Source organism: Dama dama, chromosome 9, assembly GCF_033118175.1.
Source record: "Dama dama isolate Ldn47 chromosome 9, ASM3311817v1, whole genome shotgun sequence".
Classification (NCBI taxonomy): domain Eukaryota; kingdom Metazoa; phylum Chordata; class Mammalia; order Artiodactyla; family Cervidae; genus Dama; species Dama dama.
The window spans coordinates 4,423,446-4,448,392 of NC_083689.1; positions in this window are offsets into that span (position 1 = coordinate 4,423,446).

Genomic DNA, 24,947 nt, shown 5'->3' on the forward strand with positions numbered 1-24,947 from the left:
GTTGCTCCAGTGACCTCAGGATCCCTCTAGACTTGAGACAGTGATCTTGGTTTTTCTCTGGAGTGCCATCAAGGAAACCAAGGCTCCTTTCACGTTTGATGTGGAACACAGAATTGCTCTGCATGCAGTGCAGGTGAATCGGGCCTCATCTCGTGGCTAGGGGGAAGTCTCATGGTTTTTCTCGAGTTGCGGCCGGAACCTGGGGTATATTCTGGAGTTACGACGGGGAGGGCCCTTCCTGACACGTGTTTGTTCATCGACGTCAGGACTCCTGCCTAGGTGCGAGGGACACCTCGGGATTCTCCTCCAGTCTTGGCATGGCAATTGGGACGCGTCTCCACGTTAGGCGGGAGACCCAGGGTCCCTTCCCACGTGCCACAGGGATCCTGCGTCTCCTATCCATTTTCAAGAGGAGTCAGGCATCGTCTCCTTTGGAAGCATTGATCTCCGAGGACGTCTCAAGTTTTCAAAGGATGTGAGGCCTCCAGTCGTGAAGAGGTGGAGAACTAGGTCTTCTCTGTGGTCTCCACAGGGGATTCAGACATCCCTTCATCTTGGGAGATGGAAGACGAGCCTGCATTCAATTCACTGCAGGGATATCCGGCCTTAATTCGAGTCAGAGCATCTCGGTGTCCATTCCACTTGAGGCCACAAACTCTGGGTCCCTCTCACATACCTGTAGCTGAGAGATGCCTCCTCTTGAGGTGCTTGTGGAAAGTTGGTATTCCTCCTTAGTCGAAGCCAGGGAATAAGCTCTCATCTCGAGTTAATTTGGGATCCACAGAGCCATTTCCTGTTGCTCCAGTGACCTCGGGATCCCTCTAGACTTGAGACAGAGATCTTGGGTTTTCTCTGGAGTGCCATCAAGGAAAGCAAGCTCCTTTCACGTTTGATGTGGAACACGGAATTGCTCTGCACGCAGTGCAGGGGAATCGGTCCGCATCTCGCAGCGAGGGGGAAATCTCATGGTTTTTCTCGAGTTGCGGCCGAAACCTGGGGTATATTCTCGAGTTACGACGGAGAGGGCCCTTCCAGACACGTGTTTGTTCAGCAACGTCAGGACTCCTGCCTAGGTGCGAGGGACACCTCGGGATTCTCCTCGAGTCTTGGCATGGCAATTGGGACGCGTCTCCACGTGAGGAGGGAGACCCAGGGTCCCTTTCCACGTGCCACAGGGATCCTTGGTCTCCTATCCATTTTCAAGAGGAGTCAGGCATCGTCTCCTTTGCAAGCATTGACCTCCGCGGACCTCTCGAGTTTTCAAAGGACGTGAGGCCTCCGGTCACGATGAGGCGGAGAACTAGGTCTTTCTCTGTCGTCTCCACACGGGATTCAGACATCCCTTCGTCTTGGGAGATGCAACACGAGCCTGCATTCAATTCACTGCAGGCATATCCGGGCTTACTTCGAGTCAGAGCATCTCGGTGTCCATTCCACTTGAGGCCACAAACTCAGGGTCCCTCTCACATACCTGTAGCTGAGAGAAGCCTCCTCTTGAGGTGCTTGTGGAAAGTTGGTATTCCTCTTGAGTCGAAGCCAGGGACTAAGTTCTCATCTCGAGTTGATGTGCGGTCCACGGAGCCCTTTCGTGTTGCTCCAGTGACCTCAGGATCCCTCTAGACTTGAGACAGTGATCTTGGGTTTTCTCTGGAGTGCCATCAATGAAATCAAGGCTCCTTTCACGTTTGATGTGGAACACGGAATTGCTCTGCACGCAGTGCAGGAGAATCGGGCCTCATCTAGCGGCGAGGGGGAAGTCTCATGGTTTTTCTCGAGTTGCGGCCGGAACCTGGGGTATATTCTCGAGTTACGACGGGGAGGGCCCTTCCAGACACGTGTTTGTTCAGCGACGTCAGGACTCCTGCCTAGGTGTGAGGGACACCTCGGGATTTTCTTCGAGTCTTGGCATGGCAATTGGGAAGCGTCTCCACGTGAGGCGGGAGACCCAGGGTCCCTTTCCACGTGCCACAGGGATTCTGGGACTCCTGTCCATTTTCACGAGGAGTCAGGCATCGTCTCCTTTGGAAGCTTTGATCTCCGCAGACCTCTCGAGTTTTCAAAGGATGTGAGGCCTCCGGTCTCGATGAGGCGGAGGACTAGGTCTTTCTCTGTCGTCTCCACAGGGGATTCAGACATCCCTTCGTCTTGGGAGATGCAAGACGAGCCGGCATTCAATTCACTGCAGGGATATCCGGCCTTACTTCGAGTCAGAGCATCTCGGTGTCCATTCCACTTGAGGCCACAAACTCAGGGTCCCTCTCACATACATGTAGCTGAGAGAAGCCTCCTCTTGAGGTGCTTGTGGAAAGTTGGTATTCCTCTTGAGTCGAAGCCAAGGACTAAGCTCTCATTTCGAGTTGATTTGGGGTCCACAGAGCTCATTCGTGTTGCTCCAGTGACCTCAGGATCTCTCTAGACTTGAGACAGAGATCTTGGGTTTTCTCTGGAGCGCCATCAAGGAAATCAAGGCTACTTTCACGTTTGATGTGGAACACGGAATTGCTCTGCACGCAGTGCAGGGGAATCGGGCCTCATCTAGCGGAGAGGGGGAAGTCTCATGGTTTTTCTCGAGTTGCGGCCGGAACCTGGGGTATATTCTCGAGTTATGACGGGGAGGGCCCTTCCAGACACGTGTTTGTTCAGCGATGTCGTGACTCCTGCCTAGGTGCGAGAGACACCTCGGGATTCTCCTCGAGTCTTGGCATGGCAATTGGGACCCATCTCCACGTGAGGCGGGAGACCCAGGGTCCCTTTCCACGTGCCACAGGGATCCTGGGACTCCTATCCACTTTCAAGAGGAGTCAGGCATCATCTTCTTTGGAAGCATATATCTCCGCGGACCTCTCGAGTTTTCAAAGGATGTGAGGCCTCCGGTCGCGATGAAGCGGAGGACTAGGTCTTTCTCTGTGGTCTCCACAGGGGATTCAGACATCCCTTCGTCTTGGGAGATGCAAGACGAGCCTGCATTCAATTCACTGCAGGGATATCCAGCCTTAGTTCGAGTCAGAGCATCTCGGTGTCCATTCCACTTGAGGCCACAAACTCAGGGTCCCTCTCACATACCTGTAGCTGAGAGAAGCCTCCTCTTGAGGTGCTTGTGGAAAGTTGGTGTTTCTCTTGAGTCGAAGCCAAGGACTAAGTTCTCATCTCGAGTTGACTTGGGGTCCACGGAGCGCTTTCGTGTTGCTCCAGTGACCTCAGGATCCCTCTAGACTTGAGACAGTGATCTTGGGGTTTCTCTGGAGTGCCATCAAGGAAATCAAGGCTCCTTTCACGTTTGATGTGGAACACGGAATTGCTCTGCACGCAGTGCAGGGGAATCGGGCCTCATCTCGCGGCGAGGGGGAAGTCTCATGGTTTTTCTCGAGTTGCGGCCGGAACCTGTGGTATATTCTCGACTTACGACGGGGAGGGCCCTTCCAGACACGTTTTGTTCAGCGACGTCAGGACTCCTGCATAAGTGCGAGGGACACCTCGGGATTCTCCTCGAGTCTTGGCATGGCAATTGGGACGCGTCTCCACGTGAGGCGGGAGACCCAGGGTCCCTTTCCACGTGCCCCAGAGATCCTGGGACTCCTATCCATTTTCAAGAGGAGTCAGGCATCGTCTACTTTGGAAGCATTGATCTCCGCGAACCTCTCGAGTTTTCAAAGGATGTGAGGCCTCCGTTCGCGTTGAGGCGGAGGACTAGGTTTTTCTCTGTGGTCTCCACAGGGGATTCAGACAACCCTTCGTCTTGGGAGATGCAAGATGAGCCTGCATTCAATTCACTGCAGGGATATCCGGCCTTACTTCGAGTCAGAGCATCTCGGTGTCCATTCCACTTGAGGCCACAAACTCAGGGGCCCTCTCACATACCTGTAGCTGAGAGAAGCCTCCTCTTGAGGTGCTTGTGGAAAGTTGGTATTCCTCTTGAGTCGAAGCCAGGGACTAAGATATCATCTCGAGTTGATTTGGGGTCCACGGAGCCCTTTCGTGTTGCTCCAGTGACATCAGGATCACTCTAGACTTGAGACAGTGATCTTGGGTTTTCTCTGGAGTGCCATCAAGGAAATCAAGGCTCCTTTCAAGTTTGATGTGGAATACGGAATTGCTCTGCACGCAGTGCAGGGAAATCTCTCCTCATCTCGCGGCGAGGGGGAAGTCTCATGGTTTCTCTCGAGTTGCGGTCGGAACCTGGGGTATATTCTCGAGTTAGGACGGGGAGGGCCCTTCAAGACACGTGTTTGTTCAGCGATCTCAGGACTCCTGCCTAGGTGCGAGGGACACCTCGGGATTCACCTCGAGTCTTAGCATGGCAATTTGGACTCCTCTCCACGTGAGGCTGGAGACCCAGTGTCCCTTTCCACGTGCCACAGGGATCCTGGGACTCCTATCCATTTTCAAGAGGAGTCAGGCATCGTCTCCTTCGCAAGTATTGATCTCCGCGGACCTCTCGAGTTTCCAAAGGATGTGAGGTCTCCGGTCGCGATGAGGAGGACGACGAGGTCTTTCTCTGTGGTCTCCACCGGGGATTCAGACATCCCTTCGTCTTGGGAGATGCAAGACGAGCCTGCATTCAATTCACTTCAGGGATATCCGGTCTTACTTCGAGTCAGAGCATCTCGGTGTATATTCCACTTGAGGCCACAAACTCAGGGGCCCTCTCACATACCTGTAGCTGAGAGAAGCCTCCACTTGTGGGTCTTGTGGAAAGTTGGTATTCCTCTTGAGTCGAAGCCAGGGACTAAGCTCTCATCTCGAGTTGATTTGGGCTCCACGGAGCCCTTTCGTGTTGCTCCAGTGACCTCAGGATCCCTCTAGACTTGAGACAGTGATCTTGGGTTTTCTCTGGAGTGCCATCACGGAAATCAAGGCTCCTTTCACGTTTGATGTGGAACTCGGAATTGCTCTGCACGCAGTGCAGGGGAATCGGGCCTCATCTCGTGGCGAGGGGGAAGGCTCATGGTTTTTTTCGAGTTGCGGCCAGAACCTGGGGTATATTCTCGAGTTAGGCCGGGGAGTGTCCTTCCAGACACGTGTTTGTTCAGCGACGTCAGGACTCCTGCCTAGGTGCGAGGGACACCTCGGGATTCTCCTTGAGTCTTGGCATGGCAATTGGGACGCGTCTCCACGTGAGGCGGGAGACCCAGGGTCCCTTTCCACGTGCCACAGGGATCCTGGGACTCCTATCCATTTTCAAGAGGAGTCAGGCATCGTCTCCTTTGGAAGCTTTGATCTCCGCAGACCTCTCGAGTTTTCAAAGGATGTGAGGCCTCCGGTCTCGATGAGGCGGAGGACTAGGTCTTTCTCTGTCGTCTCCACAGGGGATTCAGACATCCCTTCGTCTTGGGAGATGCAAGACGGGCCTGCATTCAATTCACTGCAGGGATATCCGGCCTTACTTCGAGTCAGAGCATCTCGGTGTCCATTCCACCTGAGGCCACAAACTCAGGGTCCCTCTCACATACCTGTAGCTGAGAGAAGCCTCCACTTGTGGGTCTTGTGGAAAGTTGGTATTCCTCTTGAGTCGAAGCCAGGGACTAAGCTCTCATCTCGAGTTGATTTGGGCTCCACGGAGCCCTTTCGTGTTGCTCCAGTGACCTCAGGATCCCTCTAGACTTGAGACAGTGATCTTGGGTTTTCTCTGGAGTGCCATCAAGGAGAACAAGGCTCCTTTCACGTTTGATGTGGAACACGGAATTGCTCTGCACGCAGCGCAGGGGAATCGGGCCTCATCTCGCGGCGAGGGGGAAGTCTCATGGTTTTTCTCGAGTTGCGGCCGGAACCTGGGGTATATTCTCGAGTTACGACGGGGAGGGCCCTTCCAGACACGTGTTTGTTCATCGACGTCAGGACTCCTGCCTAGGTGAGAGGGACACCTCGAGATTCTCCTCGAGTCTTGGCATTTCAAATGGGACGCGTCTCCACGTGAGGCGGGAGACCCAGTGTCCCTTTCCACGTGCCACAGGGATCCTGGGACTCCTATCCATTTTCAAGAGGAGTCAGGCATCGTCTCCTTTGGAAGCATTGATCTCCCCGGACCTCTCGAGTTTTCAAAGGATGTGAGGCCTCCGGTCTCGATGAGGCGGAGAACTATGTCTTTCTCTGTCGTCTCCACAGGGGATTCAGACATCCCTTCGTCTTGGGAGATGCAAGACGAGCCTGCATTCAATTCACTGCAGGGATATCCGGCCTTACTTCGAGTCAGAACATCTCGGTGTCCATTCCACTTGAGGCCACAAACTCAGGGTCCCTCTCACATACATGTAGCTGAGAGAAGCCTCCTCTTGAGGTGCTTGTGGAAAGTTGGTATTCCTCTTGAGTTGAAGCCAACGACTAAGCTCTCATCTCGAGTTGATTTGGGGTCCACAGAGCCCTTTCATGTTGCTCCAGTGACCTCAGGATCCCTCTAGACTTGAGACAGTGTTCTTGGGTTTTCTCTGGAGTGCCATCAAGGAAAACAAGGCTCCTTACACGTTTGATGTGGAACACGGAATTGCTCTGCACGCAGTGAAGGGGAATCGGGCCTCATCTCGGGGCGAGGGGGAAGTCTCATGGTTTTTCTCGAGTTGCAGCTGCAACCTGGGGTATATTCTTGAGTTACGACGGGGACGGCCCTTCCAGACACGTGTTTGTTCAGCGACGTCAGGACACCTGCCTAGGTGCGAGGGACAACTCGGGATTCTCCTCGAGTCTTGGCATAGCAATTGGGACGCGTCTCCACGTGAGGAGGGAGACCCAGGGTCCCTTTCCACGTGCCACAGGGATCCTGGGACTCCTATCCATTTTCAAGAGGAGTCAGGCATCGTCTCCTTTGGAAGCTTTGATCTCCGCAGACCTCTCGAGTTTTCAAAGGATGTGAGGCCTCCGGTCGCGATGAAGCGGAGGACTAGGTCTTTCTCTGTCGTCTCCACAGGGGATTCAGACATCCCTTCGTCTTGGGAGATGCAAGACGAGCCTGCATTCAATTCACTGCAGGCATATCCGGGCTTACTTCGAGTCAGAGCATCTCGGTGTCCATTCCACTTGAGGCCACAAACTCAGGGTCCCTCTCACATACCTGTAGCTGAGAGAAGCCTCCTCTTGAGGTGCTTGTGGAAAGTTGGTATTCCTCTTGAGTCGAAGCCAGGGACTAAGTTCTCATCTCGAGTTGATGTGGGGTCCACGGAGCCCTTTCGTGTTGCTCCAGTGACCTCAGGATCCCTCTAGACTTGAGACAGTGATCTTGGGTTTTCTCTGGAGTGCCATCAATGAAATCAAGGCTCCTTTCACGTTTGATGTGGAACACGGAATTCCTCTGCACGCAGTGCAGGAGAATCGGGCCTCATCTCGCGGCGAGGGGGAAGTCTCATGGTTTTTCTCGAGTTGCGGCCGGAACCTGGGGTATATTCTCCAGTTACGACGGGGAGGGCCCTTCCAGACACGTGTTTGTTCAGCGACGTCAGGACTTCTGCCTATGTGCGAGGGACAACTCGGGATTCTCCTCGAGTCTTGCCATGGCAAATGGGACGCGTCCCCACGTGAGGCGGGAGAACCAGTGTCCCTTTCCACGTGCCACAGGGATCCTGGGACTCCTATCCATTTTCAAGAGGAGTCAGGCATCCTCTCCTTTGGGAGCTTTGATGTCCGCAGACCTCTCGAGTTTTCAAAGGATGTGAGGCCTCCGGTCGCGATGAGCGGAGGACTAGGTCTTTCTCTGTTGTCTCCACAGGGGATTCAGACATCCCTTCGTCTTGGGAGATGCAAGACGAGCCGGCATTCAATTCACTGCAGGGATATCCGGCCTTACTTTGAGTCAGAGCATCTCGGTGTCCATTCCACATGAGGCCACAAACTCAGGGTCCCTCTGACATACATGTAGCTGAGAGAAGCCTCCTCTTGAGGTGCTTGTGGAAAGTTGGTATTCCTCTTGAGTTGAAGCCAGGGACTAAGCTCTCATCTCGCGTTGATTTGGGGTCCACGGAGCCCTTCGTGTTGCTCCAGTGACCTCAGGATCCGTCTAGACTTGAGACAGTGATCTTGGATTTTCTCTGGAGTGCCATCAATGAAATCAAGGCTCCTTTCACGTTTGATGTGGAACACGGAATTGCTCTGCACGCAGTGCAGGAGAATCGGGCCTCATCTCTCAGCGAGTGGGAAGTCTTATTGTTTTTCTCGAGTTGCGGCCGGAACCTGGGGTATATTCTCGAGTTATGACGGGGAGGGCCCTTCCAGACATGTGTTTGTTCAGCGACGTCAGAACTCCTGCCTAGGTGCGAGGGACAACTCGGGATTCTCCTCCAGTCTTGGAATGGCAATTGGGGCGCGTCTCCACGTGAGGCAGGAGACCCAGGGTCCCTTTCCACGTGCCACAGGGATCCTGGGACTCCTATCCATTTTCAAGAGGAGTCAGGCATCGTCTCCTTTGGAATCATTGATCTCCGCGGACCTCTCGAGTTTTCAAAGGATGTGAGGCCTCCGGTCGCGATGAGGCGGAGAACTAGGTCTTTCTCTGTGCTCTCCACAGGGGATTCAGACATCCCTTTGTCTTGGGATATGCAAGACGAGCCTGCATTCAATTCACTGCAGGGATATCCGGCCTTACTTCGAGTCAGAGCATCTAGGTGCCATTCCACTTGAGGCCACAAACTCAGGGTCCCTCTCACATACCTGTAGCTGAGAGAAGCCTCCTCTTGACGTGCTCGTGGAAAGCTGGTATTCCTCTTGAGCCGAAGCCAGGGACTAAGCTCACATCTCGAGTTGATTTGGTGTCCATGGAGCCCTTTCGTGTTGCTCCAGTGACCTCAGGATCCCTCTAGTCTTGAGACAGTGATCTTGGGTTTTCTCTGGAGTGCCATCAAGGAAATCAAGGCTCCGTTTACGTTGGATGTGGAACACGGAATTGCTCTGCACGCAGTGCAGGGGAATCAGGCCTCATCTCGCGGCGAGGGGGAAGTCTCATATTTTTTCTCGAGTTGCGGCCGTAACCTGATTTATATTCTCGAGTTACGACGGGGAGGGCCCTTCCAGACACATGTTTGTTCAGCAACATCAGGACTCCTGCCTAGGTGCGAGGGACACCTCGGGATTCTCCTCGAGTCTTGGCATGCAAATTGGGACGCGTCTCCACGTGAGGCGGGAGACCCAGGGTCCCTTTCAACGTGCCACAGGGATCCTGGGACTCCTATCTATTTTCAAGAGGAGTCAGGCATCGTCTCCTTTGGAAGCATTGATCTCCGCGGACTTCTCGAGTTTTCAAAAGATGAGAGGCTTCCGGTCGCGTTGAGGCGGAGGACTAGGTCTTTCTCTGTGGTCTCAACAGGGGATTCAGACATCCCTTCGTCTTGGGAGATGCAAGACGAGCCTGCATTCAATTCACTGCAGAGATATCCGGCCTTACTTCGAGTCAGAGCATCTCGGTGTCCATTCCACTTGAGGCCAGAAACTCCGGGTCCCTCTCACATACCTGTAGCTGAGAGAAGCCTCCTCTTGAGGTGCTTGTGGAAAGTTGCTATTCCTCTTGAGTCGAAGCCAGGGACTAAGCTCTCATCTCGAGTTGATTTGCGGTCCACGGAGCCCTTTCGTGTTGCTACAGTGATGTCAGGATCCCTCTAGACTTGAGACAGTGATCTTGGGTTTTCTCTGGAGTGCCATAAAGGAAATCATGGCTCCTTTCATGTTTGATGTGAAACACGGAATTGCTCTGCACGCAGTGCAGGAGAATCGGGCCTCAGCTCGCGGGCGAGTGGGAAGTCTCATGGTTTTTCTCGAGTTGCGGGTGGAACCTGGGGTATATTCTCCAGTTACGACAGGGAGGGCCCTTCCACACCCGTGTTTGTTCAGCGACGTCAGGACTCCTGCCTAGGTGCGAGGGACACCTCGGGATTCTCCTCGAGTCTTGGCATGGCAATTGGGTCGCGTCTCCACGTGAGGCGGGAGACCCAGGTTCCCTTTCTACGTTCCACAGGGATCCTGGGACTCCTATCAATTTTCAAGAGGAGTCAGGCATCGTCTCCTTTGGAAGCATTGATCTCCGCAGACCTCTCGAGTTTTCAAAGGATGTGAGGGCTCCGGTCGCGATGAGGCGGAGAACTAGGTCTTTCTCTGTGGTCTCCACAGGGGATTCACACATCCCTTCGTCTTGGGAGATGCAAGACGAGCCTACATTCAATTCACTGCAGGGATATCCGGCCTTACTTCGAGTCAGAGCATCTCGGTGTCCATTCCACTTGAGGCCACAAACACAGGGTCCCTCTCACATACCTGTAGCTGAGAGAAGCCTCCTCTTGAGGTGCTTGTGGAAAGTTGGTATTGCTCTTAAGTCGAAGCCAGGGACTAAGCTCTCATCTCGAGTTGATTTGGGGTCCACGGAGCGCTTTCTTGTTGCTACAGTGACCTCAGGATCCCTCTAGACTTGAGAGAGTGATCTTGGGTTTTCTCTGGAGTGCCATCAAGGAAATCAAGGCTCCTTTCACGTTTGATGTGGAACACGGAATTGCTCTGCACGCAGAGCAGGGGAATCGGGCCTCATCTCGCGGCGAGGGGGAAGTCTCATGGTTTTTCTCGAGTTGTGACTGGAACCTGGGGTATATTCTCGAGTTATAACGGGGAGGGCCCTTCCAGACACGTGTTTGTTCAGAGACGTCAGGATTCCTGCCTAGGTGCGAGGGACACCTCGGGATCCTCCTCGAGTCTTGGCATGGCTATTGGGACAAGTCTCCACGTGAGGCTCGAGTCCCAGGGTCCCTTTCCACGTTCCACAGGGATCCTGGGACTCCGATCCATTTTCAAGAGGAGTCAGGTATCATCTCCTTTGGAAGCATTGATCTCCGCGGACCTCTCGAGTTTTCAAAGGATGTGAGGCCTCCGGTCGAGATGTGGCAGAGAACTAGGTCTTTCTCTGTGGTCTCCACAGAGGATTCAGACATCCCTTCGTCTTGGGAGATGCAAGACGAGCCTGCATTCAATTCACTGCAGGATATCCGGCCATACTTCGAGTCAGAGCATCTCGGTGTCCATTCCACTTGAGGCCACAAACTCAGGGTCCCTCTCACATACCTGTAGCTGAGAGAAGCCTCCTCTTGAGGTGTTTATGGAAAGTTGGTATTCCTCTTGAGTCGAAGCCTGGGACTAAGCTCTCATCTCGAGTTGATTTGGGGATCACGGAGCCCTTTCTTGTTGCTCCAGTGACCTCAGGATCCGTCTAGACTTGAGACAGTGATCTTGTGTTTTCTCTGGAGTGCCATCAAGGAAATCAAGGCTCCTTTCACGTTTGATGTGGAACACTGAATTGCTCTGCACGCAGTGCAGGGGAATCGGGCCTCATCTCGCGGCGAGGGGGAAGTCTCATGGTTTTACTCGAGTTTTCAAAGGATGTGAGGACCCCGGTCGCGATGAGGCCGAAAACTAGGTCTTTCTCTGTGGTCTCCACAGGGTATTCAGACATCCCTTCGTCTTGGGAGATGCAAGACGAGCCTGCATTCAATTCACTCCAGGGATATCCGCCCTTATTTCGAGTCAGAGCATCTCGGTGTCCATTCCACTTGAGGCCACAAACTCAGGGGCCCTCTCACATACCTGTACCTGAGAGAAGCCTCCTCTTGAGGCGCTTGTGGAAAGATGGTATTCCTCTTCAATCAAAGCCAGGGACTAAGTTCTCATCTCGAGTTGATTTGGGGTCCACGGAGCCCTTTCGAGTTGCTAGAGTGAACTCAGGGTCCATGTAGACTTGAGACAGTGATCTTGGGTTTTCTCTGGAGTGCCATCAAGGAAATGAAGGCTCCTTTCACGTTTGATGTGGAACACGGAATTGCTCTGCACGCAGTGCAGGGGAATCGCGCCTCATCTCTCGGCGAGGGGAAGTCTCATGGTTTTTCTCGAGTTGCGGCCGGAAACTGGGGTATATTCTCGAGTTACGATGGGGAGGGCCCTTCCAGACACGTGTTTGTTCAGCAACGTCAGGACTCCTGCCTAGGTGCGAGGGACACCTCGAAATTCTCCTCGAGTCTTGGTATGGCAATTGGGACGCGTCTCCACGTGAGGCGGGAGACCCAGGTTCCCTTTCCACGTGCCACAGGGATCCTGGGACTCCTATCAATTTTCAAGAGGAGTCAGGCATCGTCTCCTTTGGAAGCATTGATCTCCGCGGACCTCTCGAGTTTTCAAAGAATGTGAGGCCTCCTGTAGCTTTGAGGCGGAGATCTAGGTATTTCTCTGTGGTCTCCACAGGGGATTCAGACATCCCTTCGTCTTGGGAGATGCAAGACGAGCCTGCATTCAATTCACTGCAGGGATATCCAGCCTTAGTTCGAGTCAGAGCATCTCGGTGTCCATTCCACTTGAGGCCACAAACTCAGGGTCCCTCTCACATACCTGTAGCTGAGAGAAGCCTCCTCTTGAGTTGCTTGAGGAAAGTTGGTATACCTCTGGAGTTGAAGCCAGGGACTAAGCTCTCATCTCGAGTTGATTTGGGATCCAGGGTGACCTCTCGTGTTGCTACAGTGACCTCAGTATCCCTCTAGGCTTGAGACAGTAATCTTGGGTTTTCTCTGGAGTGCCATTAAGGAAATGAAGGCTCCTTTCACATTTGATGTGGAACATGAAATTGCTCTGCACGCAGTGCAGGGGAATCGCGCCTCATCTCGCGGCGAGGGGGAAGTATCATGATTTTTCCGAGTTGCGGCTGGAATCTGGGGTATATTCTCGAGTTTCGACGGGGAGGGCCCTTCCAGACACGTGTTTCTTCAGCGTAATCAGGACTCCTGCCTAGAAGCGAGGGACACCTCGGGATTTCCCTCGAGTCTTGGCATGGCAATTGGGACGCGTCGCCTCGTGAGGCGGGAGACCCACTGTCACTTTCCACGTGCCACAGGGATCCTGGGACTCCTATCCATTTTCAAGAGGAGTCAGGCATCGTCTCCTTTGGAAGCATTGATCTCCGCGGACCTCTCGAGTTTTCAAAGGATGTGAGGCCTCCGGTCGCGATGAGGCGGAGAACTAGGTCTTTCTCTGTGGTCTCCACAGGGGATTCAGACATCCCTTCGTCTTGGGAGATGCAAGACGAGCCTGCTTTCAATTCACTGCAGGGATATCCGGTCTTACTTCGAGTCAGAGCATCTCGGTGTCCATTCCACGTGAGGCCACAAACTTAGGATCCCTCTCACATACCTGTAGCTTAGAGAAGCCTCCTCTTGAGGTGCTTGTGGAAAGTTGGTATTCCTCTTGAGTCGACGCCAGGGACTAAGCTCTCATCTCGAGTTGGTTTGGGGTCCCCGGATCCCTTTCGTGTTGCTCCAGTGACCTCAGGATCCCTCTAGACTTGAGACAGTGATCTTGGGTTTTCCCTGGAGTGCCATCAAGGAAATCAAGGCTCCTTTCACGTTTGATGTGGAACACGGAATTGCTCTGCACGCAATGCAGGGGAATCGGGCCTCATCTCGCGGCGAGGGTGAAGTCTCATGGTTCTTTGTCAAGTTGCGGCCGGAACCTGTGGTATATTCTCGAGTTACGACGGGGAGGGCCCTTCCAGACACGTGTGTGTTCAGCGACGTCAGGACTCCTGCCTAGGTGCGAGGGACACATTCGGAATTCTCCTCGAGTCTTGACATGGCAATTGGGACGTGTCTCCACGTGAGGCGCGAGACCCAGGGTCCCTTATAACGTGCCACAGGGATCCTGGGACTCCTATCCATTTTCAACAGGAGTCAAGCATCGTCTCCTTTGGAAGCATTGATCTCCGCGGACCTCTCGAGTTTTCAAAGGATGTGAGGCCTCCGGTCGCGATGAGGCGGAGAACTAGGTCTTTCTCTGTCTTCTCCACAGGGGATTCAGACATCCCTTCGTCTTGGGAGATGCAAGACGAGCCTGCATTCAATTCACTTCAGGGATATCCGGTCTTACTTCGAGTCAGAGCATCTCGGTGTCCATTCCACTTGAGGCCACAAACTCAGGGGCCCTCTCACATACGTTTAGGAGAGAGAAGCCTCCTCTTGAGGTGCTTGTGGAAAGTTGGTATTCCTCTTGAGGCGAAGCCAGGGACTAAGCTCTCATCTCGCGTTGATTTGGGGTCCACGGAGCCCTTTCGTGTTGCTCCAGTGACCTCAGGATCCCTCTAGACTTGAGACAGTGATCTTGGGTTTTCTCTGGAGTGCCATCAAGGAAATCAAGGCTCCTTTCACGTTTGATGTGGAACACGGAATTGCTCTGCACGCAGTGCAGGGGAATCGGGCCTCATCTCGCGGCGAGGGGGAAGTCTCATGGTTTTTCTCGATGTGCGGCCGGAACCTGGGGTATATTCGCGAGTTACGGCGATGTGGGCCCTTCCATACACGTGTTTGTTCAGCGACGTCAGGACTCCTGCCTAGGTGCGAGGGACACCTCGGGATTCTCCTCGAGTCTTCGCATGGCAATTGGGACGCGTCTCCACGTGAGGCGGGAGACCCAGTGTCCCTTTCCACGTGCCACAGGGATCCTGGGACTCCTATCCATTTTCAAGAGGAGTCAGGCATCGTCTCCTTTGGAAGCATTGATCTCGGCGGACCTCTCGAATTTTCAAAGGATGTGAGTCCTCCGGTCGCGTTGAGGTGGAGAACTAGGTCTTTCTCTGTGGTCTCCACAGGGGATTCAGACATCCCTTCGTCTTGGGAGATGCAAGACGAGCCTGCATTCAATTCACTGCAGGGATATCCAGCCTTACTTCGAGTCAGAGCATCTCGGTGTCCATTCCACTTGAGGCCACAAACTCAGGGGCCCTCTCACATACCTGTAGCTGAGAGAAGCCTCCTCTTGAGGTGCTTGTGGAAAGTTGGTATTCCTCTTGAGTCGAAGCCAGGGACTAAGCTCTCATCTCGAGGTGATTTGGGGTCCACGGAGCCCTTTCATGTTGCTCCAGTGACCGCAGGATCCCTCTAGACTTGAGACAGTGATCTTGGGTTTTCTCTGGAGTGTCATCAAGGAAATCAAGGCTCCTTTCACGTTTGATGTGGAACACGGAATTGCTCTGCACGCAGTGCAGGGAAATCGGGCCTCATCTCGTGGCGAGGGGGAAGTCTCATGGTTTTTCTCGAGTTGCGGCCGGAACCTGGGGTATATTCTGGAGTTACAACGGGGAGGGCCCTTCCTGACACGTGTTTGTTCAGCGACGTCAGGACTCCTGCCTCGGTGCGAGGGACATCTCGGGATTCTCCTCGAGTCTTGGCATGGCAATTGGGACGCGTCTCCACGTGAGGCGGGAGACCTAGGGTCCCTTTCCACGTGCCACAGGGATCCTGGGACTCCTATCCAATTTCAAGAGGAGTCAGGCATCGTCTCCTTGGAAGCATTGATCTCCCCAGACCTCTCGAGTTTTCAAAGGATGTGAGGACTCCGGTCGCGATGAGGCGGAGGACTAGGTCTTTCTCTGTGGTCTCCACAGGGGATTCAGACATCCCTTCGTCTTGCGAGATGCAAGACGAGCCTGCATTCAATTCACTGCAGGGATATCCGGCCTTACTTCGAGTCAGAGCATCTCGGTGTCCATTCCACTTGAGGTCACAAACTCAGGGTCCCTCTCACATACCTGTAGCTGAGAGAAGCCTCCTCTTGAGGTGCTTGTGGAAAGTTGGTATTCCTGCTGAGTCGAAGCCAGGGACTAAGCTCTCATCTCGAGTTAATTTGGGGTCCGCAGAGCCCTTTCGTGTTGCTCCAGTGACCTCAGGATCCCTCTAGACTTGAGACAGTGATCTTGGGTTTTCTCTGGAGTGCCATCAAGGAAATCAAGCTCCTTTCACGTTTGATGTGGAACACGGAATTGCTCTGCACGCAGTGCAGGGGAATCGGGCCTCATCTCGCGGCGAGGGGGAAGTCTCATGGTTTTTCTCGAGTTGCGGCCGGAATCTGTGGTATATTCTCGAGTTATGACGGGGAGGGCCCTTCCAGACACGTGTTTGTTCAGCAACATCAGGACTCCTGCCTAGGTGCGAGGGACACCTCGGGATTCTCCTCGAGTCTTGGCATGGCAATTGGGACGCGTCTCCACGTGAGGCGGGAGACCCAGTTTCCCTTTCCACGTGCCACAGGGATCCTGGGACTCCTATCCATTTTCAAGAGGAGTCAGGCATCGTCTCCTTTGGAAGCATTGATCTGCGGGGACCTCTCGAGTTTTCAAAGGATGTGAGGCCTCCTTTCGCGTTGAGGCGGAGGACTAGGTCTTTCTCTGTGGTCTCCACAGGGGATTCAGACAACCCTTCGTCTTGGGAGATGCAAGAGGAGCCTGCATTCAATTCACTGCAAGGATATCCGGCCTTACTTTGAGACAGAGCATCTCGGTGTCCATTCCACTTGAGGCCACAAACTCAGGGTCCCTCTAACATACCTGTAGCTGAGAGAAGCCTCCTCTTGAGGTGCTTGTGGAAAGTTGGTGTTCCTCTTGAGTCGAAGCCAAGGACTAAGCTCTCATCTCGAGTTGACTTGGGGTCCACGGAGCCCTTTCGTGTTGTTCCAGTGACCTCAGGATCCCTCTAGACTTGAGACAGTGATCTTGGGTTTTCTCTGGAGTGCCATCAAGGAAATCAAGGCTCCTTTAAGGTTTGATGTGGAACACGGAATTGCTCTGCACGCAGTGCAGGGGAATCGGGCCTCATCTCGCGGCGAGGGGGAAGTCTCATGGTTTTTCTCGAGTTGCGGCCGGAACTTGTGGTATATTCTCGAGTTATGACGGGGAGGGCCCTTCCAGACACGTGTTTGTTCAGCGACGTCAGGACTCCTGCCTAGGTGCGAGGGACACCTCGGGATTCTCCTCGAGTCTTGGCATGGCAATTGGGACGCGTCTCCACGAAAGGCGGGAGACCCAGGGTCCCTTTTCACGTGCCACAGGGATCCAGGGACTCCTATCCACATTCAAGAGGAGTCAGGCATCGTCTCCTTGTGAAGCATTGATCTCCTCGGACCTCTCGCGTTTTCAAAGGATGTGAGGCCTCCGGTCGCGATGAGGCGTAGGACTAGGTCTTTCTCTGTGGTCTCCACAGGGGATTCAGACATCCCTTCGTCTTGGGAGATGCAAGACGAGCCTGCATTCAATTCACTGCAGGGATATCCTGGCTTACTTCGAGTCAGAGCATCTCGGTGTCCATTCCACGTGAGGCCACAAACTCAGGGGCCCTCTCACATACCTGTAGCTGAGAGAAGCCTCCTCTTGAGGTGCTTGTGGAAAGTTGGTATTCCTCTTGAGTCGAAGCCAGGGACTAAGCTCTCATCTCGAGTTGATTTGGGGTCCACGGAGCCCTTTTGTGTTGCTCCAGTGACCTCAGGATCCCTCTAGACTTGAGACAGTGATCTTGGGTTTTCTCTGGAGTGCCATCCAGGAAATCAGGCTCCTTTCACGTTTGATGTGGAACACGGAATTGCTCTGCACACAGTGCAGGGGAATCGGGCCTCATCTTGCGGCGAGGGGGAAGTCTCATGGTTTTTCTCGAGTTGCGGCCAGAACCTGGGGTATATTCTCGAGTTACGACGGGGAGGGCCCTTCCAGACACGTGTTTGTTCAGCGACGTCAGGACTCCTGCCTAGGTGCGAGGGACACCTCGGGTTTCTCCTCGAGTCATGACATGGCAATTGGGACTCGTCTCCACGTGAGGCGTTAGACCCAGGATCCCTTTCCACGAGCCACAAGGATCCTGGGACTCCTATCCATTTTCAACAGGAGTCAAGCATCGTCTCCTTTGGAAGCATTGATCTCCGCGGACCTCTCGAGTTTTCAAAGGATGTGAGGCCTCCGGTTGCGATTAGGCGTAGGACTAGGTCTTTCTCTGTGGTCTCCACAGGGGATTCAGACATCCCTTCGTCTTGGGAGATGCAAGACGAGCCTGCATTCAATTCACTGCAGGGATATCCGGCCTTACTTCGAGTCAGAGCATCTCGGTGTCCATTCCACTTGAGGCCACAAACTCAGGGGCCCTCTCACATACATTTAGGTGAGAGAAGCCTCCTCTTGAGGTGCTTGTGGAAAGTTGGTATTCCTCTTGAGGCGAAGCCAGGGACTAAGCTCTCATCTCGTGTTGATTTGGGGTCCACGGAGCCCTTTCGTGTTGCTCCAGTGACCTCAGGATCCCTCTAGACTTGAGACAGTGATCTTGGGTTTTCTCTGGAGTGCCATCAAGGAAATCAAGGCTCCTTTCACGTTTGATGTGGAACACGGAATTGCTCTGCACGCAGTGCAGGGGAATCGGGCCTCATCTCGCGGCGAGGGGGAAGTCTCATGGTTTTTCTCGATGTGCGGCCGGAACCTGGGGTATATTCGCGAGTTACGGCGGTGTGGGCCCTTCCATACACGTGTTTGTTCAGCGACGTCAGGACTCCTGCCTAGGTGCGAGGGACACCTCGGGATTCTCCTCGAGTCTTCGCATGGCAATTGGGACGCGTCTCCACGTGAGGCGGGAGACCCAGTGTCCCTTTCCACGTGCCACAGGGATCCTGGGACTCCTATCCATTTTCAAGAGGAGTCAGGCATCGTCTCCTTTGGAAGCATTGATCTCCCCAGACCTCTCGAGTTTTCAAAGGATGTGAGGACTCCGGTCGCGATGAGGCGGAGGACTAGGTCTTTCTCTGTGGTCTCCACAGGGGATTCAGACATCCCTTCGTCTTGGGAGATGCAAGACGAGCCTGCATTCAATTCACTGCAGGGATATCCGGCCTTACTTCGAGTCAGAGCATCTCGGTGTCCATTCCACTTGAGGTCACAAACTCAGGGTCCCTCTCACATACCTGTAGCTGAGAGAAGCCTCCTCTTGAGGTGCTTGTGGAAAGTTGGTATTCCTGCTGAGTCGAAGCCAGGGACTAAGCTCTCATCTCGAGTTAATTTGGGGTCCGCAGAGCCCTTTTGTGTTGCTCCAGTGACCTCAGGATCCCTCTAGACTTGAGACAGTGATCTTGGGTTTTCTCTGGAGTGCCATCAAGGAAATCAAGCTCCTTTCACGTTTGATGTGGAACACGGAATTGCTCTGCACGCAGTGCAGGGGAATCGGGCCTCATCTCCCGGCGAGGGGGAAGTCTCATGGTTTTTCTCGAGTTGCGGCCGGAATCTGTGGTATATTCTCGAGTTATGACGGGGAGGGCCCTTCCAGACACGTGTTTGTTCAGCAACGTCAGGACTCCTGCCTAGGTGCGAGGGACACCTCGGGTTTCTCCTCGAGTCTTGGCATGGCAATTGGGACGCGTCTCCACGTGAGGCGGGAGACCCAGTTTCCCTTTCCACGTGCCACAGGGATCCTGGGACTCCTATCCATTTTCAAGAGGAGTCAGGCATCGTCTCCTTTGGAAGCATTGATCTCCGGGGACCTCTCGAGTTTTCAAAGGATGTGAGGCCTCATTTCGCGTTGAGGCGGAGGACTAGGTCTTTCTCTATGGTCTCCACAGGGGATTCAGACAACCCTTCGTCTTGGGAGATGCAAGAGGAGCCTGCATTCAATTCACTGCAAGGATATCCGGCCTTACTTTGAGACAGAGCATCTCGGTGTCCATTCCACTTGAGGCCACAAACTCAGGGTCCCTCTAACATACCTGTAGCTGAGAGAAGCCTCCTCTTGAGGTGCTTGTGGAAAGTTGGTGTTCCTCTTGAGTCAAAGCCAAGGACTAAGCTCTCATCTCGAGTTGACTTGGGGTCCACGGAGCCCTTTCCTGTTGTTCCAGTGACCTCAGGATCCCTCTAGACTTGAGACAGTGATCTTGGGTTTTCTCTGGAGTGCCATCAAGGAAATCAAGGCTCCTTTAAGGTTTGATGTGGAACACGGAATTGCTCTGCACGCAGTGCAGGGGAATCGGGCCTCATCTCGCGGCGAGGGGGAAGTCTCATGGTTTTTCTCGAGTTGCGGCCGGAACTTGTGGTATATTCTCGAGTTATGACGGGGAGGGCCCTTCCAGACACGTGTTTGTTCAGCGACGTCAGGACTCCTGCCTAGGTGCGAGGGACACCTCGGGATTCTCCTCGAGTCTTGGCATGGCAATTGGGACGCGTCTCCACGTGAGGCGGGAGACCCAGTGTCCCTTTTCACGTGCCACAGGGATCCAGGGACTCCTATCCACTTTCAAGAGGAGTCAGGCATCGTCTCCTTGTGAAGCATTGATCTCCTCGGACCTCTCGAGTTTTCAAAGGATGTGAGGCCTCCGTTTGCGTTGAGGCAGAGGACTAGGTCTTTCTCTGTGGTCTCCACAGGGGATTCAGACATCCCTTCGTCTTGGGAGATGCAAGACGAGCCTGCATTCAATTCACTGCAGGGATATCCGGCCTTACTTCGAGTCAGAGCATCTCGGTGTCCATTCCACTTGAGGCCACAAACTCAGGATCCCTCTCACATACCTGTAGCTGAGAGAAGCCTCCTCTTTAGGTGCTTGTGGAAAGTTGGTATTCCTCTTGAGTCGAAGCCAGGGACTAAGCTCTCATCTCGAGTTGATTTGGGGTCCACGGATCCCTTTCGTGTTGCTCCAGTGACCTCAGGATCCCTCTAGACTTGAGACAGTGATCTTGGGTTTTCCCTGGAGTGCCATCAAGGAAATCAAGGCTCCTTTCACATTTGATGTGGAACACGGAATTGCTCTGCACGCAGTGCAGGGGAATCGGGCCTCATCTCCCGGCGAGTGGCAAGTCTCATGGTTTTTCTCGAGGTGCGGCCGGAACCTAGGGTATATTCTCGTGTTACGACGGGGAGGGCCCTTCCAGACACGTGTTTGTTCAGCGACGTCATGACTCCTGCCTAGGTGCGAGGGAAACCTCGGGATTCTCCTCGAATCTTGGCATGGCAATTGGGACGCGTCTCCACGTGAGGCGGGAGACCCAGTGTCCCTTTTCGCGTGCCACAGGGATCCTGGGACTCCTATCCATTTTCAAGAGGAGTCAGGCATCGTCTCCTTTGGAAGCATTGATCTCCGCGGACCTCTCGAGTTTTCAAAGGATGTGAGGCCTCCGGTCGTGATGAGGCGGAGGACTAGGTCTTTCTCTGTCGTCTCCACAGGGAATTCAGACATCCCTTCGTCTTGGGAGATGCAAGACGAGCCTGCATTCAATTCACTGCAGGGATATCCGGCCTTACTTCGAGTCAGAGCATCTCGGTGTCCATTCCACTTAAGGCCACAAACTTAGGGTCCCTCTCACATACCTGTAGCTGAGAGAAGCCTCCTCTTGAGGTGCTTGTGGAAAGTTGGTGTTCCTCTTGAGTCGAAGAAAGGGACTAAGCTCTCCTCTCGAGTTAATTTGGGGTCCACAGAGACGTTTCGTGTTGCTACACTGACCTCAGGATCCCTCTAGACTTGAGACAGTGATCTTGGGTTTTCTCTGGAGTGCCATCAAGGATATCAAGGCTCCTTTCACGTTTGATGTGGAACACGGAATTGCTCTGCATGCAGTGCAGGGGAATCGGGCCTGATCTCATGGCGAGGGGGAAGTCTCATGGTTTTTCTCGATTTGCGGCCGGAACCTGGGGTATATTCTCGAGTTACGACGGGAGGGCCCTTCCAGACACGTGTTTGTTCAGCGACGTCAGGACTCCAGCCTAGGTGCGAGGGACACCTCGGGATTCTCCTCGAGTCTTGGCATGGCAATTGGGACGCGTCTCCACGAAAGGCGGGAGACCCAGGGTCCCTTTTCACGAGCCACAGGGATCCTGGGACTCCTATCCACTTTCAAGAGGAGTCAGGCATCGTCTCCTTGTGAAGCATTGATCTCCTCGGACCTCTCGAGTTTTCAAAGGATGTGAGGCCTCCGTTTGCGTTGAGGCAGAGGACTAGGTCTTTCTCTGTGGTCTCCACAGGGGATTCAGACATCCCTTCGTCTTGGGAGATGCAAGACGAGCCTGCATTCAATTCACTGCAGGGATATCCGGCCTTACTTCGAGTCAGAGCATCTCGGTGTCCATTCCACTTGAGGCCACAAACTCAGGATCCCTCTCACATACCTGTACCTGAGAGAAGCCTCCTCTTGAGGTGCTTGTGGAAAGTTGGTTTTCCTCTTGAGTCGAAGCCAGGGACTAAGCTCTCATCTCGAGTTGATTTGGGGTCCACGGATCCCTTTCGTGTTGCTCCAGTGACCTCAGGATCCCTCTAGACTTGAGACAGTGATCTTGGGTTTTCTCTGGAGTGCCATCAAGGAAATCAAGGCTCCTTTCACGTTTGATGTGGAACACGGAATTGCTCTGCACGCAATGCAGGGGAATCGGGCCTCATCTCGCGGCGAGGGTGAAGTCTCATGGTTTTTCTCGAGTTGCGGCCGGAACCTGTGGTATATTCTCGAGTTACGACGGGGAGGGCCCTTCCAGACACGTGTTTGTTCAGCGACGTCAGGACTCCTGCCTAGGTGCGAGGGACACCTCGGGATTCTCCTCGAGTCTTGACATGGCAATTGGGACGCCTCTCCACGTGAGGCGGGAGAACCAGGGTCCCTTATAACGTGCCACAGGGATCCTGCGTCTCCTATCCATTTTCAAGAGGAGTCAGGCATCGTCTCCTTTGGAAGCATTGATCTCCGAGGACGTCTCAAGTTTTCAAAGGATGTGAGGCCTCCAGTCGTGAAGAGGTGGAGAACTAGGTCTTCTCTGTGGTCTCCACAAGGGATTCAGACATCCCTTCATCTTGGGAGATGGAAGACGAGCCTGCATTCAATTCACTGCAGGGATATCCGGCCTTACTTCGAGTCAGAGCATCTCGGTGTCCATTCCACTTGAGACCACAAACTCTAGGTCACACTCACATACCTGTAGCTGAGAGAAGCCTCCTCTTGAGGTGCTTGTGGAAAGTTGGTATTCCTCCTGAGTCGAAGCCAGGGAATAAGCTCTCATCTTGAGTTAATTTGGGGTCCACAGAGCCATTTCGTGTTGCTCCAGTGACCTCAGGATCCCTCTAGACTTGAGACAGAGATCTTGAGTTTTCTCTGGAGTGCCGTCAAGGAAATCAAGCTCCTTTCACGTTTGATGTGGAACACGGAATTGCTCTGCACGCAGTGCAGAGTAATCGGGCCTCATCTCGCGGCGAGGGGGAAGTCTCATGGTTTTTCTCGAGTTGCGGCCGGAACCTGGGGTATATTCTCGAGTTACGACGGGGAGGGCCCTTCCAGACACGTGTTTGGTCAGTGACGTCAGGACTCCTGCCTAAGTGCGAGGGACACCTCGGGATTGTCCTCGAGTCTTGGCATGGCAATTGGGACGCGTCTCCACGTGAGGCGGGAGACCCAGGGTCCCTTTCCACGTGCCACAGGTTTCCTGGGACTCCTATCCATTTTCAAGAGGAGTCAGGCATCCTCTCCTTTGGAAGCATTGATCTCCGCGGACCTCTCGAGTTTTCAAAGGATGTGAGGCCTCCGTTCGCGTTGAGGCGGAGGACTAGGTCTTTCTCTGTGGTCTCCACTGGGGATTCAGACAACCCTTCGTCTTGGGAGATGCAAGAGGAGCCTGCATTCAATTCACTGCAGGGATATCCGGCCTTACTTCGAGACAGAGCATCTCGGTGACCATTCCACTTGAGGCCACAAACTCAGGGTCCCGCTCACATACCTGTAGCTGAGAGAAGCCTCCTCTTGAGGTGCTTGTGGAAAGTTGGTGTTCCTCTTGAGTCGAAGCCAGGGACTAAGATATCATCTCGAGTTGACTTGGGGTCCACGGGGCCCTTTCGTGTTGCTCCAGTGACCTCAGGATCCCTCCAGACTTGAGACAGTGATCTTGGGTTTTCTCTGGAGTGCCATCAAGGAAATCAAGGCTCCTTTCACGTTTTATGTGGAACACGGAATTGCTCTGCACGCAGTGCAGGGGAATCGGGCCTCATCTCGCGGCGAGGGGGAAGTCTCATGGTTTTTCTCGAGTTGCGGCCGGAACTTGTGGTATATTCTCGAGTTACGACGGGGAGGGCCCTTCCAGACACGTGTTTGTTCAGCGGCGTCAGGACTCCTGCCTAGGTGCGAGGGACACCTCGGGATTCTCCTCGAGTCTTGGCATGGCAATTGGGACGCGTCTCCACGAAAGGCGGGAGACCCAGGGTCCCTTTTCACGTGCCACAGGGATCCTGGGACTCCTATCCACTTTCAAGAGGAGTCAGGCATCATCTTCTTTGGAAGCATTGATCTCCGCGGACCTCTCGAGTTTTCAAAGGATGTGAGGCCTCCGGTCGCGATGAAGCGGAGGACTAGGTCTTTCTCTGTGGTCTCCACAGGGGATTCAGACATCCCTTCGTCTTGGGAGATGCAAGACGAGCCTGCATTCAATTCACTGCAGGGATATCCAGCCTTAGTTCGAGTCAGAGCATCTCGGTGTCCATTCCACTTGAGGCCACAAACTCAGGGTCCCTCTCACATACCTGTAGCTGAGAGAAGCCTCCTCTTGAGGTGCTTGTGGAAAGTTGGTGTTTCTCTTGAGTCGAAGCCAAGGACTAAGTTGTCATCTCGAGTTGACTTGGGGTCCACGGAGCGCTTTCGTGTTGCTCCAGTGACCTCAGGATCCCTCTAGACTTGAGACAGTGATCTTGGGGTTTCTCTGGAGTGCCATCAAGGAAATCAAGGCTCCTTTCACGTTTGATGTGGAACACGGAATTGCTCTGCACGCAGTGCAGGGGAATCGGGCCTCATCTCGCGGCGAGGGGGAAGTCTCATGGTTTTTCTCGAGTTGCGGCCGGAACCTGTGGTATATTCTCGACTTACGACGGGGAGGGCCCTTCCAGACACGTTTTGTTCAGCGACGTCAGGACTCCTGCATAAGTGCGAGGGACACCTCGGGATTCTCCTCGAGTCTTGGCATGGCAATTGGGACGCGTCTCCACGTGAGGCGGGAGACCCAGTGTCCCTTTCCACGTGCCACAGAGATCCTGGGACTCCTATCCATTTTCAAGAGGAGTCAGGCATCGTCTACTTTGGAAGCATTGATCTCCGCGAACCTCTCGAGTTTTCAAAGGATGTGAGGCCTCCGTTCGCGTTGAGGCGGAGGACTAGGTTTTTCTCTGTGGTCTCCACAGAGGATTCAGACAACCCTTCGTCTTGGGAG